The sequence below is a fragment of the Rhagoletis zephyria genome, unplaced genomic scaffold (assembly GCF_001687245.7).
Source record: "Rhagoletis zephyria isolate East Lansing unplaced genomic scaffold, Rhagoletis_zephyria_1.1 Rzeph_scaffold_00052, whole genome shotgun sequence".
In the NCBI taxonomy this organism is placed as follows: Eukaryota; Metazoa; Arthropoda; class Insecta; order Diptera; family Tephritidae; genus Rhagoletis; species Rhagoletis zephyria.
The window spans coordinates 246,717-263,959 of record NW_016157136.1 but is presented as its reverse complement, the minus strand read 5'-3'; positions in this window follow the sequence as shown (position 1 = coordinate 263,959).

The following is a 17,243-nucleotide window of genomic DNA, read 5'->3' as shown; positions in this document are numbered from 1 at the left end:
GTAATTTGCCTGAAATGTTTATTTTTCAAAAACAAGGTCCTTCTTTTTCATAATATCATATATAGAAGCAATTCCTTTATTTACAAAAAATCAAAATACATTTTTAAATTATATATAGATGCAAATTCTTTGTTTACAAAAAAACTAGAAAATTATTTAAACAATTTTTTTTTCTTTTTAGAGCAATTTGTAAAAATATTTTTTTATTAATTTTTACAAAAAAAAGCGTCCCAAGCTCTTTTTATATTCCCAAAAAAATTTAAATAAAATACATTTTCGGTCTTGAATTAAATAAAACTCAAGTTTGAGTTAGGATTTAATTCGATTTTCTACAAAAAAATGTATACTACATAATAATTTTTAAAATTTTCTGGTAAGGAAAATCCACATGATTTTTGACAATGTTTTCTAAAATCGAAAAGTTAAAAAACCGAAACATTAAAAAAACAAATGCAATCAAAAACCATCTAATTTTTCTCTTATTAATATTATTATTTTTTATTCAAGAAATAACATAATTTTCCTGTGTAATCTTTTTTTTCAAAACCTAGAAAAACTGAAATATATTTTAGGCGTTTTTATTAATATATTTTAATTAGAAACTTACTAGATAATTTGTTTTTCATACATAATTTATCATTAAACACCGAAAAATAATAATTAAAAAAAAATTATCAATTTAAAAAGAAAATAATCTAAAAGAATTAAATTCTCAGAAAATGTTAAAAAAATTATGTGTTTATGTTTTAAATAAACTTCTCAACTATTAATATTTAGGCAGTAGCCTAAGAGCTAATGAAGTCTTTGTTTTATTGAATGACCAAATATTAATTATGTACCTACTTAAAAATTTTGATTATTGCTTCCATAGGGTGTGAAATTTTAATTATTTAATGATTAATAATTTTATCATATGTTTCCATACCCAACTTTTTCTTCTGAGACTTTTTTTTTTTTTAAATAAAAAAAATTCAAAATTTAGTTACGAAATTTCTGTCTCCAATTTCTTACTTAAATGCGTTATATATTGCCAATATTTTAAATATAAATACATTGACGAGAAATCATTATTTTCCTGTTTTCATATCAAACTCTTTTGAGAGTATTTTTTCAATGAATTTTTTTTTTTAATTTTATTCTAAAATAAATATTTCCATTAATTCTTAAGCTCAAACGGCATAACACACTTGATTCAGACAAAATTTTTATTAGAAATATATTTTCTGAGTAGTTGATTATATTGAAATATTGCAAAAATATAGTTAGACACCCTTTTAAAAATAATATCATTTTATGTTTGCGTATAGCAGAATATTTTTGCAGAAAATTATTTTTTTTAGTTTTCATCTTTTCTGAGAAAATTTAGTTTTAAATAAAAACCTATTTTTGGTTTTTAGACTTTAATAAAAATTAATATAAAAATTTTATTGAGCTTGGGGAAGTTTTTTATGAAATATTATTGAGGAAAAAAATACGTATTTTTTAGACTGGACAAAATAGTTTTTTTTTGGTTTATTTTCACACACGAGTTTCCTTTTTGAGATGTGTTTCTTTAAATGAATAATTTTCAAAATATCGTTAAGAAACTTTTTTATTCAGTTTTCAACCGTCACTTTGTTTACACTTTAGATGTTTTCATACGCAAACTTTTCTATTTCTTTTTTTTCAAAATTTCTTTAAGATACTTCTTTTGTTTGATGCTTTAACTTTTATAACATTTTGACTCAGAAAAAAGTTTAATTGGATATCGAATAATTTTTTTGCATTTTTCTTTCTGAAGTTCTTTTTTGTTTAATTGAAATACATATATTTTTTCATTAAAAACAGAAACATTTTTTTAGGTTTTTAATTCTTTTAGCACTTCTAGCAAGAAATTTGCTAAAAAAGAATTTTCGTATAAAATTTCTACATATATTCTTCTTCCCCGAATATTTTTTTTTTATTTCAAAACTGCGCTAGAAAAATATTTAGTTTTCAGGTTTTAATGGCAAATTTTGTTTTTAAATATTTCATACGTGCATTTATTTTCTGATGATTTTTTGTGAAATATTTTTCTCGCATATATTTTTTACTCAAAATTTAATTTTAAATATAAAGAAATAATTTTTATTCGATTATTTTTCCTTAAGTGAATTTATCAAATGCAAAAATCGAATAAATAACCAAAGCTCAAGAAATTTAAATAAGGCACAAATCAGAAATATTTCAGCAAAAATATGCTAACATATCAAAAAATGCAAAAATAGTGGAAGTGTATCATAAAAAAAAGATTTATTCTAATCAGCTTGCCACACATACATCAATTTGTAAGTGTATACAAACACAGGGAGAGATTAGAAGTGACGCAAAAAAATATGTATTTAAATAAAAAGCAGTATATACCAAATCGAGTTCTAAAACCAATTTGCTCAAAGACAACTAAATCACTTACAGATTCCCTCTGTTGCTGTGTATGTATTTGTTGTTAGCACAGAATTTAAATAAAACAAATGTTTAAGAAATCGATACAAAACTATGACAGACAGTGCAGTGGTTATATAAACATAGTATCCAACAAAGAAAGAAAAAACTATCCTACAATCAAATGAGAGCTTTAAAAATCAACGTGAAAAAAACATTCTGGACATAGTGAAAAAAATTTTTTTTCGAAAGAAATGCAAAATTCATGGTTCCTCATAAGACCTTATAAAAATCCGAGCAGCATTAACTCATTTGCGGCAAAACGAAAATTAAGTTCCTTCGAAAAAATGTGAGTATAGAAATATTTTTTTTTTGCCAGTAATGCTTAAACACTCTCAGTGAAACAAAGTTAAAGGGTTGTAAATTTTTTGTTTTCAATTTAGGAAGAAAATTTAAAATAAAATACCTTTCATCCTATTAAAAATAATTTTAGGCGTATTACTACGTTCTAAATTCACAAATCGAAAACCAAAAAGGTCTTCAAACATGGGTCGTGATAGGGATAGTCTGAAGATCATTTCCCTTAAGAAATCCGAATGGGCACAGAAAAAGAAGATTCCAGAACTAGAACACGTAGGTAGCAATCTGAGAATTTTATGTGTACTAAAAGAGAAATAGTTACTAACTATACGCTATTTTATTTCGGAATTTTAAAATATGTATATCTGCCCTTCAAACACATTTTTTCAGAACGAAAGCTTTTAAAATTCATTATAACATTCAACCATGTAACGTAGTTTTGGTGAAAATAAAAAACTATCTACCTAAAATTCCCTTAAAAAAAATAATTTTAAATGCTTAAATTTTAGGTAAAAACATTGTCTGAAAATTATGAATTTTGGTTAATCAAAGATATATTTTTTTTTTTTTAAGATTTCGTTAGGTTCCTTTGGCCAACTGCACTGTCTGCAAATTAAAGATAAAAACGAAAAATAAAATATAATATAAATAGAACTAAGAAATTTCAATAATGAGTAAAGTATCCGTCTAAGTGTAGTGAAACGTTAAATTTAGCAACGAAAACCTTTTCACGTTTTTGTTTTCGAAAATATAAAATCATATTCCTTATTCTGACAACGAAAATTATTTATATCGATAACTAGAAGAGATAATTATATAAATTTTATTGTTTTTAACATTTTTGTAACGATTTGGCTCAAAATTAATTAAATATTTACTTTTTTAGAACGATGCTTTTGTGTAAAATAATAGAGTGGAGTACTAATTTTTTTGAATTTTCGAAATGAAATCCTTCTTTTTCGGGTTTAACTTAGGGACAATTACAGAGATGTGCAAGCCCAACACAATTCAACACCACCAGCCTCCACTAGCGCTTGACCCTGCAGTTTGTTTGGGAGACAGTCTTTCAAATTGCAATTGGTTATCTATGGGAATTAATGGCATTCTTGGATGAAAAACCTCTTCCCATTTGCCGCATCCTGTAATAATTGTTGCTTCAATTAGATTGGTCATAATTTTCTTTACTACAACAGTCTTGTTCCATCAGAGGTTAGGTGTATCAATGTAACCTAATTTAAATGCATATGCTCTTAGCAAACAATTCCAATCAGGAGCCTCAAGTCTGTCCTTCCTGTTGATATCCGGAAATCAGTTAGTTTCCTAACGTACGAATTACACATAATTTTTGCACGTCTGCAACCCTGAGTTGTTTTTCAAAGCCTATCCGATTGGCGGTAAATGAGCAGATCTTTTGATTTCCCCAAGAGGAATTTGTACCTATTTTCGTCATTAGTTAGGCGTCTAAGGGGACGCCCTCCTTGGATAACTCGTCAGCTCTCTCATTATCTTCAACACTCTTATGTCTTGGCACCCAATATAGGTGGACGGTTATCCTTCTAATAAGTTCTTTATAGTCCGCAACGGTGATGGAATTTGTTTCATATGAAAGCAGAGCCTTAACGGCCGCCTGTCTCTCTATGTAAATGTTTAGTTGCTCGCTTGCCTTCCTTTATTGCAAAGACCCCAATTTCCGGTTCGGTGCAATATACTGCACCTCCACTCCAGGAGAAAGTCCCCAAATGCAGCACAACATTAAGTTTCGACGCAGGTCACTGTCCAATACGATTCCAAGGTATTTCGTGTTTGGCTTGGGTTGAAGAGTGGTCTCCCCAATTAGGCATATACCAGTTGTGATAGTTGAGATGTCATCTGCATAAGCTGTTGGTATGGCTGCTTCTCCTTCTTTGTTTGTAAGTAATTCATGAACCACAAACGTCCATAGAAGTACTGATAGCATCCCTCCCTGTGGTGTAGCTCAATGCACGACTCGCGTCACCTCATTTGATCTCTACAGCCTAACTCGTTGCTTATCCAAGCCCGAGGAGTATGATGTGCCCCTATCGAGGTGATCCTTTCTATTAGAGCTTGTTTCGAGACGTTATTAAATGCTCCCGCTTTTTATGGAAACACTCCCAAAGCATATTCACCATTTTCCATGGCTCTTCTATTCGTCTAACAGAATTGTATCTAATGATTTGCTTTTAGTGTAGGCGTGCTGAGCTTTGAAGAGTTGTCTCTTATCTATTTTTTTTTTTTTTTTTTTTTTGTACATCTATTCGCCGTTCCAGAGTCTGTCAGCTTTTGGCAAGAAGACAACCCGTGCAGGCCACTATCTGACATTACAGTATTCTAAAAACTATGAAAAACCCGGTCCGTTTACCAAATTTTAATGTTCTAAAGATTTTTGAGCTCAAATTAAAGTCTTTTTTATTACTTTAATAAGAAATACTACAGAAAGTAGTATTATTTAAATAAAATAAAAGTATAAAAAAGTCATCCAAAATTAAAAAAACCTCCAACATGACTTATGAGTGTGACAAATTCAAAATATAGCAGCTTAAAATTTTGTATGTTTAGTAGCTTGTGAGAACTAGAAATTAAGAGTCTAAGCAAAGCTTATTATCCTTTAAATACAAAAATGTTTAGACAAAAAATTAAGAATAATATAAATATACACACATGCATACATACATACATTTATAAGGAGGAATTTCATGCATTTAGTTAGGTTAAAAAAATTTCTAAACAAAATGTTATAAAACACGATTAAATTATACGTAAAAAACATAATAAATTGCGTACTGACAAAGAAATACTTAAAACTAACGAATTTGGTCAATTTTTAGTAAACCTCCTCGGTATGCACATGATCCATAAACAGAGATCGAAAATAACCCTATCCACTTGTTTTGTATAGTATTTACCGCTGACATAAACACTCATATCTCAAGCAAAGAGTGTTTCTCACCGTGCCAAATCACTCTGTGCGATATTTTTGTGTTTTCTGGTGTGGGTTATTTATCAAATGATTAAATTTCGCTTAGGCAAAGACACTTTGGCAGAGACTTTTATTTTTAAGTGTCTTAATTTGTGGGTTATTGACATGGACATACATATGTAAGTGGAAGCAAAGTGATAGGCATTTCTTTACACGACACATACGTACACATAGATGTGCGAACATATATGACAAAGAAGAGAGCGTGCACATACATAATATGATACACTGGAAATTTTTGGCTATTTTATTATATTTATAAAAATATATAAAGAATAGGATTGTAAAATTATAAACAAAAAGAAAGATGCATAAAGATAAATGCAAAAATGAAGATCAAGGTAAATTTAAACACTTTATTTATATAAGGGCAAAGGTGAAGGGGCATATGTAGACGCAGAAAATGGTAAACATGAAGGTTAAATATCGAGAAAAAGATGAGGACGAGGATACCGATAAAAGTAAAGAAAATGGTGGAGCTAGGACACAGAGACTCAGCCTGGGAACTCTTTATGGATTTTGTTATAAATTTTTTCGATTTTGTCATCGTTATTTTTGTCGGTTTTTTTATTGGCTTTGTATCGAAAAAGATGAGGACGAGGATACCGATAAAAGTAAAGAAAATGGTGTAGCTAGGACACAGAGACTCAGCCTGGGAACTCTTTATGGATTTTGTTATCAATTCGGGTATCAAATTTATTATTGATATTTTTTCGATTTTGTCATCGTTATTTTTATCGGTTTTTTCATTGGCTTTGTTATCGATTTGGGTATCGATTTTGATATCAATTTTGTTATTTTGTTTTTTTATCGATATTTTTATTGATTTTCGAGACTATTCGGGATTTTCGGAATCTTCGGGACTACTTAAGGATTTTCGGGATTATATCGGAATTTTTGGGACGAAGAAGTTACAAATATCCTGAAGAAGTTTCTAATATCCCGAATTAGTCCCGAAAATTCCGAGGATTTTCGTAGAACTGGAAGTTGGAAGAAACTTGAATATTTTATTTGCGTTGCATTAATCAAATTGATTTGCTCTACAAATCCAATCAAAAATTTTTATACCCGAGCGCACTTGTGCACAATTTTGTTCACATAACGGTTGTTTGTAACAGCCAAAACGAATCGAGATAGATATAGACAAATGTATACATAAATGCTCAGAATGAATAGAGAAGTAGATTAAGCCATGTCTGTCTGTCTGTCTGTCCGTCCGTCCCTGTACACGATAACTCGAGCATAAATTGAGAAATTTTGTATGTAGGTATGTTTGGTGTGGGCGAAATCGCGCTGTAACCACGCCTACTTCTTATACAATGGTAATTTCCAGAAATACGAAAACTGCGATAGTTTAGTAACTACTGACGATAATTCACTCAAAATGAATATTTACAATGATTTGTAGACGGAAAATAAGAATATTATAAATCTTTTTTGGAAAATGGGCGTAGCCACGCCCACTTATGGTTACATGTGTATATCTTGGTAACCGCTGCACCAATTTCTTCCAAACTTGTCACAGTTATTGGCCTTGGTACAGCATACTAAATGGCCGAAAATTTCTAAAATCGATCGAAAATAACCACGCCCACATCTCATATAACTGTAATTTAGAGAAATACAAAATCATCGATAAATCAATAAATATTAAAGCTAGTTTATTCAAAATTGATGCTTGCAACAATTCTTTACCAAGAAATACGTTTGTGGTAAAACTTTGGAAAATGGGCGTGGCACCGCCCACTTATGATCACATATATGTATATCGGTAACCGTTGTACCAATTTGTACCAAACTCGGTATTTTTATTGTCCTTGCCACATAAAAGCAGAACGTTGAAAATTATTGAAATCGGACTAAAATTACGGCCGCTTTTCATATAAGGGTAAATTTCGGAAATGCTTGCAACTTCAATATTTCGAAATTTAAGGACCCTAATTTATTCAAAATTGACACACCCCGGCTTACCATGTAGCGGTAGCTTTCGGAAAGGTGAAAAAAAACATATACATACTTAATACCTGCGCCGGGTATTTAATGTTCGGTTCCGCCCGAACTTAGACTTTCTTATTTGTTACCTTTTATTTGGTCAACAAACCAAATCACAAATCAAATCAATAAGGACTAAAAATCACGCAACCCTGCCACCGCATGACCGTGACGTTGGTGTTGCTTCTCTCTCTCTCTCTCTCTCTCTCTCTCTCTCTCTCTCTCTATCAACAGCAAATTTGATATGTTTCTACGCACTTCTACGATACCCTGCGTACACGTTCGTGGGTAACCGCGCTCTAACACTTATATTTTCTCTTCCAGCGATAAGTGTCCGGGGACCAACAGTAACGGAAATTATATGCAAATAACCCTTTCCCACTGAGAGAAGCACACATCTACAAAAAAACAAACCACCTGTTCTGCTTTGTGGGTATTTTTTCTCTTAAATACGGTTATATTGGGACACTTTCAAAGTGGAGAGGGTTATTTTCGACCTGTGTCCATACATTTTAGCATTCACACAAATACAAGTACATATACGCACATAAATACATACGTACATACAATCATACATATTCACATAAGTATACGCACTTGTAAACTTTCATCTAACAAAGAAATTCATTTCACTTCCACATTAAAGATTTTTCTCATTGAACAACTAATTTAATATTTTGCCTATTTGCGCAACTAAATATAGATATTTAAGGCTTTATATACAATAAGTACATACATACCAAGATTTCACTTCAAATAATGTCGTACATGTAAGTTTAATTAACTATTAAAATAGTAAATGCATAAATATGTAAAATATGAATAATGCATACGTATGTATATGTACATATGTACGTAGTTATGAGTGCATACATACTCCACAGTAAATAGATAAGTACATACATACAAACTTATAACATACAAAAAAAAACATATATAAATATACATACATACATATTTAAAGAAAAAACTCACTGCTGCGTTTTCTAATGCAATTTGTTTGTTGCAAAGGACTAAAGGCGCCGGTAAGTATGCAACTTTATTTGTGGGTTTATTGTAATTATTTGCAGAAGGCCTTTATAAAACGCAGCTTATGCAGAGGAAATATGTACACATGTATTTACTAGAAATGTCCTTAAGTTAGATTAGTTGGCTGTAAAGCATTGCATTATGACAATAGAAAACAATTGAATAAAATTGCGTATTTGCACAAGCTCATCGAATATTATTTAATTGGCCCATACTTTCATTGCAAAAATACCGCAAATAAAATGCATTCCAAATTCATAAACCCTCGGGGTGATTTCACCGTATGCGAGTCAAACGTACTCACAAAAATGTTTCATATATTTTCAAAGTTATAATTAATTCCAGGTTGGCTAAACAATCTAAATCTGTTAATCTGTGTTGCCAGAGTTTAGAGATATGCCCACGTCTTGAGCAGAATAGACCACGTATGTCTCCGTCCCTTTCCTTGCCGACTCGTCCGCTATGCAGTGTACAATTATATGCCTTTGCGGAGAGACCCACACAGCAGTGAAGCAGCATTAAGATGCCAGCATGTTGAGAGTTATTCTGCATTCCATGGATCATTTCCGTTGGACTTTAGAGATTTATATAGCGGAAGTTATGGACCTACGAGAAGTCTCCATTTTGCGTTTATCTGTGCCTGAGAAACGCTACAGTAGCCCAGTAAGGGAAGGCTGATATTTAGTGCGAGTTCTCGTGGAATGAATTCCGCTGTCAACTCGTTTGTTAAGCTTGGCCTTATATAAATGAATAGCCATCGACCCTGAATCTTTGGCATCTTCCTATTCGGTTCTCCCTGGAATACTTTTTTAAAATCTCTTATCTGACCAAAAATTTGCCATAGAGATCGACCTGTGGAAGATTTCCAATAAATTCCCGAGCTTTGGTGGGTGTAAAGGAGAGAAGTGCCGACGTGACAAGTATTGAAAGCCGTCTGCCGTACCCATCTTGGCTTTTGGCAGTCTTGTTTAACACCGACCAACAGACGGTACACAGCAGAAGAGAACGGGTATCTTATCACAGCTGTGCACATCGAGTATTACAGGCGTACAGAGTAACAAAGGCTTTCCTGTAACAAGCCTCGATGTTTCGCTTTCAGTCGAGTTTCCTGTCTGGAGTAACACTGAGATACTTGAACTTGGTCGAGAGTGTAAGTCGTACCCGGTTTAATGAAGGAATTTCATTCGTGAAGACTACCATCTCACTCTTAGTAGAGTTTACGCTATGAATCCGCATTCCTTAGACCAAATGTTTACAGGGCTGGCATTTTGTAATAACTTGCTCAGAACCAGCAGATTTTTACGCGTTGCTACATACGTTAGCGGCATAAGCTTTGACTTTAGATTTAAAATTAGGACCTTACCGGTTAGATTCCATAGTAGTGGAGAGATAACACCACATGGAGAGGGCCTCGGGTTACATGTCTAATTACGGACCCATCCTCAGTTTTCTTTTCGAGGAAGAGCTTAACACAAGGTCTATGCGTCAACGTTGCACCCCAGCTTAAGAAGGGACTTAACAACAGATTCACAATGCACATTCCGACATCGACAAAAACTACCAGTTTTTACTGCCTGATGACCATGCCTTTTCCAATCGTTGATATCATTTCCTGGACTATGAGTGTATTGTCAGTTTTTATATTACGCCGATGATATTCACCTATGAGCCATTATAGAGTTTTTAGAAGAAATTAAGTGAGACTTGCAATCTTTTCGTAGAAAGATCACCTTTGCAGATGTTCACTCGTATGAGATCTGAGTTAAGCTTAGACAGGCTGCAAAGAACTTAAAGAACGGACGCCACAATATTCCCTTAAATGCTTGGAATTAGGACGGCAAAGATTCCGTCAAGTCCCAAGTCAAGTTGCTATTTCCCAAGCTCAAATTTAATCTTATTTTTGCAAGCAATTAAGCAATCCATGTTGAAACCTTTAACCACGGCAGAAAAGCAGGAAACTTTAGTGGAGCTGCGCTGACATTCATACTTATTCAGTTTAAGGATAAGCTGTATTCTACAATCTCTTTCCGCCAGGCTGCAAAACGGGGTGTCTGGCTCACTATATAAATGTATCTCTAATCAAAATTTCCCTAGAAGCACCTTGGGTTGTAGTGTGACTATTTAATAACCTCAGGCCCCAGTCGAGGGCGGTAGAGGCGATGTCCAACTGCCTGACTATGACGAGGCGTTAATAGCAATTTCACGGCTGAAAAACAAGAAAGCTGCTGGAGCTGACACCATGCCAGCTTAGCTATTTACTGCTTACAGCGGCAGAATATGGTTGACTGAAGGTATGCTTTCTGACTGTGCTGCTGCATACATTCCACAATTGTATAAAAAAATTCAACAGTGTTAAATGTGTGTAGAAATTTTATACTAGTTACTCGAGGTGTTATACGCTGGGCAGTTACAATACTTATTTTGTATTAACATACCCATGCAATACAAATTTAATGCCCCTTTTATTAGCTCCGGTTTTTGACTAGACTACTTGCAATAAATACTCTCATACTATTTGAAATCTCGATAACTACTTTTATATGTACTTCTGCCATAATTAGCCAGCTAACGTAAATGGCATTAGACTGCATTGGCAATTCACCACATTCTGTTATTGTTTACTTACACATAAAAGCTGTGCTTTTAGGAACTTTCAAGTACAAGTAAGCATATATGGATGTATGTTTATGTGTGTGGACTATTAAAGCTTTGCTAGGCATTAAACATTTTCTGAAAGCACAGTAGGTCTTAACCGGTATACTGCAATTCAGTGAATATCGTAAAATTTACTGAATTAACAAATTTTTTATGGAAATACTTACTTCCTACTTCCTTGAAGGATTATAGCAGTACTTTCTTCTCCTCATCAAAGGAAACTGCAGACCAAAGGACTAGCCACTTTAAAAAGTCAATTATGAGTAAGGGTTAAGCATAAGCTTACACTATAATGATAACGCTAAGCACCAAACTAATGGGCACCATATGTATGTCAGACCACAGCGATCAGCCAAGTAAACCTAGCCTAGGGACCGCAATTGGTTAATTTTTCAAACGGTTATAGAGGAAGATGAAGAAATAAACCGTTATTGTGTTGAATTCCATCAGAAACTGAGTTATGTATTTAGAACCTGTTAGTAGAGATTTTGAAATAAACTAATGAAACTCGTTTAAATCTGCAATTTTGTATCTTCTCAGATAAATTTCTCGGCAAAATTTTGTGACATAGGTTTTTTCAAGTAAGCGTTAGTTTTTAGAGGTATTTAAACGAATGAGTATTTTGATGCAAATTTATTATTATTTTTTAATTATTTTCTTTTTTTACTTAATTTTATGTGTTTTTTTTATTTATTTTTCATGTCACCTTTTTCATTTGTCTCATTTTATCTATTTTTTTATTTAATTTTATTTTATTTTATTTTATTTTATTTTATTTTATCTTATTTTATTTTATTTTATTTTTTTATTTTATTTTATTTTATTTTATTTTATTTATTTTATTTTATTTTATTTTATTTTATTTTAATTTATTTTATTTTATTTTATTTTATTTTATTTTAATTTATTTTATTTTATTTTATTTTATTTTATTTTAATTTATTTTATTTTATTTTATTTTATTTTATTTTAATTTATTTTATTTTATTTTATTTTATTTTATTTTAATTTATTTTATTTTATTTTATTTTATTTTATTTTAATTTATTTTATTTTATTTTATTTTATTTTATTTTAATTTATTTTATTTTATTTTATTTTATTTTATTTTAATTTATTTTATTTTATTTTATTTTATTTTATTTTATCTTATTTTATTTTATTTTATTTTTTTATTTTATTTTATTTTATTTTATTTTATTTTTATTTTTGTAATTTGTATGGAATACTACTTTACTACTACTTTATTATAACTAATATTATTTTGTTAAATTATATCCCTTTTTCTTCCTTTCCTCAAATTTTTTATTTTTTTATGTATGTGTATTTGTATTACATATATATGTATATATATATATATATATATGTATACATATGCAGTATGTAGTGCATATGTACATATTTTCCATAACCGATGTCGCTGTGCCACTTCAGCCGCCAATGACATTTTTCCTGACCACCTGCCTGTATGTTCTTCTAACTGTTTGTTTGTTCAACAGAATGACTTCATTGCCTCATTGCCTATTTTAGGGCGACATGGCCCGATGATTTGTGTGAGTGTTTGAATGTATGCATGCGCATACAAAGTGATTTTATACGCTACTGTACTGTGCTCATATGTACATATGTATGTATGATATGCTAACGCCTATGACAATCACACACTAAGCTGTCGGACTTGCGAGTTGTCTGATGTGAGTATTTACCCAGGAGGCATGCATCTGTTATACATATGTATATATACACATACATATATCAATGTATGTATTGGTATTGAAAATGAGCTAAATTTTGTTATTCACACGATGACAACGTTGTTCAAAGCTAGCCAGCTCATTTTAAATTCCTTAAGTACGTGTCAGAGTAGTCCAAGAACTGGAACCTAAATAGGAATAGCACCAAAGGTAAAAAAAAAATAAGCACATACCAATCCGAGTATGAAACAGCTGAGGAATATGAATACAAAAACGAATAAAAAAGAAAACTATCGATTGAACTGAACAAATCGGTAACGATGAATATCATTCAAATATGGGCAATTCTCACAAATTTGGAATTTTTTATGAAATTTTTAGTATACGTTCCTTTAGCGGCTAGAATACAAAATCCAACATTGTGCAATGTTTTAAAGCAAGGCACCATACGTTTTTAACGTTTTGTACGCGTTTTTTTTTTTTTTTATTAGAAGTCGAAAGTGGGCGTAATTTTAGTCCGGTTTCGAAAATTTTGAAAGTATATCTTTTTTATGACAAAACAATGCTTGTACTGAGTTTGGCACACCGAGATATAATTACAGTGAATCAAATAAAGACTGGAAAGCGACATTTTAGTAAATTATTGGCGATTTTTATTCAATCTATTTTATGTTTTTTTTGTTTATGAAAAATAGCTTATTACTTAACACACGCGATATAAATCTGAGTTTCAGACTTTGTGCAAAGATTGTGAAAATTCTTCAAAGTTTGATCAAAATTTACAACTTCTTTATCAGCATCTTTAGACAACATTTTGGTATTCTGTTTTGTAGACCATCAAATTTTAGTGTACCAAAGTGCAAATTTTAAGTATCTAGGACTTACCGCTGAATTTTTGGAATTTTTTTTTTTTTGACGGTGCTCCGCATTTTTTTTTTTCATATAAAAAACTTGTCGAACATTAATTGCCAAAAACCAAAAGAACAGAAGTTCTAGCATCTACAGCTCAAGCTCTTTCAGTTGACACGCCATTTTCGAAAATCGAACGAACTGTGACGATCTGATGACTTGGACAAAAAATGCCTTCGCGTATTATATATATAGATATTGGTTTTGTGGGGTTTCTCCTACTTCTTTTTTAATGCACAGATAAACCAGTAGTGTTTGTACACAGATAGCTTATGGCCCAGATTGGACAATAGGCTGATTTTTTTTTTTTTTAAGAGTTGCCCCTGTTAAAAAAGTGTAATTAATTTAATGCACGGAAACGACTGAACCGATTTACATCGTTACCGTATAAATAAGTTCTTTGTTTTTCGTTAACTATCTTCTAATGACACCGACGGTGATGTCTATGTATGTTGGCTTCCTCAATCGATCTCAAAGTTGTATGGAAGGCCAAACACCCGTGACTGTGCACGTTGCGCTACCGAGTGGCGATGCCTCTCAAGGTTTTTAAGCACGAACGGGGAGAGGCTGATTGATGTATCCTCGTGCAACGCAGCTAGCAAATGACACGACAATTCTAGAGTCTCTTGTTACTGGACGCGTATAAAGCCGTCAAGTCGATTAACACCCAGCTCGAATCAAAGTTCTTTGGAGCCTTGGTTCTCGGCTGTCAGGGCCTTCTTCGAATGGGATTTCCACTTTCTGAACTAAGTATTTGCCATATTTAAATGTTTTTTTAGGGCACCTAACAAAATTTAGACTACTAACATCGACAGCCCACACCATACAGTGTTAACCATCAAACTAATAACAACTGAATGCTGACTGCAACATACACGTAAATCTTTGTTTGAAAAAAGGGCAACTGAGATAGGCTAGTCAACCACAAAACGGAACAACAGAGCAGAGCAACAGCCAACATCGATCCGACTTAAGCAATGAGGCGTTCAAGCTTCAAGCATTACGTACACACATGGATGGGTATATAGGAAAAAGAACGACTTCGATGAGAACGACACGCATCGAATGATGAGAAGACATCAATTTAAAGTCATCAAAGTGTGGTCTCTGAGGGGCACGCACACTCAGGCATATGACGTTATCAGCGTACATGACAGGCTACTGAAAAACGACGTTTTTTTTTAATGAATGTGCAAGGATAAATGAGAAAACTAGAGTATACAATAAGAGGAGGGCGGATGGAGCCATAAATGAAGCAAAATCAAATGAAAATGTCCACTTAAAAAGAGGTGACACAAAAAAGAAGAAGGAAGAAATCAGAAAGGCAAATCGACCCCACAAAGAAAGAGTGCGGTCATAGAATGCCAGTCAACCAACAAACATCAACATAGTCAATAGGAGGGAGCTGGTTTGTGATAATAACAATGGCAGCTGCCTCCGAGATGACGAAAGCGAAATGGGAAAGTCGAAGGCACATACGCAAGCACACATACACTTTCACAAATGCAGTATGTAAAAGCAGCACTGATAAAGAGCTTTAACGGCTGACAATGCAAAGAAGCACTGAATAATGGTGATGAATGAGTTCGAAGCAATGGAAATGGACGACCAACAATCACCGACTGAGATCACTGGTTAAGTAGCCCACAGAGTTATGTACATATGTAAAATAAATAGGCATGTATGAATGTATGTGTGAATGTATGAATTTGTGCTATAGGTACGGTGACCATATTTATGAGCGCGGAATACGGGACAAAAAATAATTTTGCAAATTTTTTCCACAACGCTTACAGATCTGAAAGCCTTCTTTAATGATCATAGATGTATTAGCCCTGAAACAGTATCCTTTTAGTAACATCACAAATTTGTAGGATAATTTTCTCGAGATTTTTACCCCGTAAAATTTGTAAAAAAAACAAATCGTTAAATTTTAATAAAATAAAGTGCAATTTTAAGTCGCTAAATCTTATCAATAATTTTTGGCAATTTTGTTTTTACGGTGTTACGTATTTTTTTCATACAATGTATGTATATTCGACCATTTTTTTTGAAAGAGAACCAAATGAGCAGCACTTTCCACTCGCACTCTATTATACTCAATTTTAATGAGTTACAAAACTGTAAACCAAACTTTTTTCTGAAGATTCTAATTAAAAAGTTTAAAATTTTGGTGAAGTATTGCAGAATTAATTTCTATAGGTTTTTGCATAAAGTTGGAAATTTGGTATTAACGGGTGATTTTTTAAGAGCTTGATAACTTTTTTTTTAAAAAAAACGCATAAAATTTGCAAAATCTCATCGGTTCTTTATTTGAAACGTTAGATTGGTCCATGACATTTACTTTTTGAAGATAATTTCATTTAAATGTTGACCGCGGCTGCGTCTTAGGTGGTCCATTCGGAAAGTCCAATTTTGGGCAACTTTTTCGAGCATTTCGGCCGGAATAGCCCGAATTTCTTCGGAAATGTTGTCTTCCAAAGCTGGAATAGTTGCTGGCTTATTTCTGTAGACTTTAGACTTGACGTAGCCCCACAAAAAATAGTCTAAAGGCGTCAAATCGCATGATCTTGGTGGCCAACTTACCGGTCCATTTCTTGAGATGAATTGTTCTCCGAAGTTTTCCCTCAAAATGGCCATAGAATCGCGAGCTGTGTGGNATTAGGAAAAGAGCTTTACTTTCATAAAATAAATAATAAATATTAAATAAGCTAAGGAAAAATAGCCAAACCTTACCAACGTACTAACTAACTTGCTCCTAATTTCTAGTTAGGTCACTGTATGTATTCCACGATTCGAATCACGGGCATTCAGATTAGAAAATAATAACTGTTTATGGAGAAAATTACGATCATATAACAACATCACTTAAAACTCGTTCATAGGCATGCCAATTTAATGAGCTGTTAAGACTTCGAAAAACCGAATACGGGACAAATACAGGACATTAAAAGAAATACAAGACATTTGTCGTGCGGTATGAAATAAATAAATTACGTAAAAAAAAAGAGAACTGTCCCATATAATACAGGACGGATGGTCACCGTGGCTATAGGGCGGACTTTACAAAGAGCTTACTTTACATCATACATACATATGTAGATACTATATGTATGTATATGCTTCCAACTAACTTTGGTATTTTATCTGCCTGTTGAGCGAAGAAAATAATGAGCGTCTGTATGTGTTAGTAAGGAATATGTATA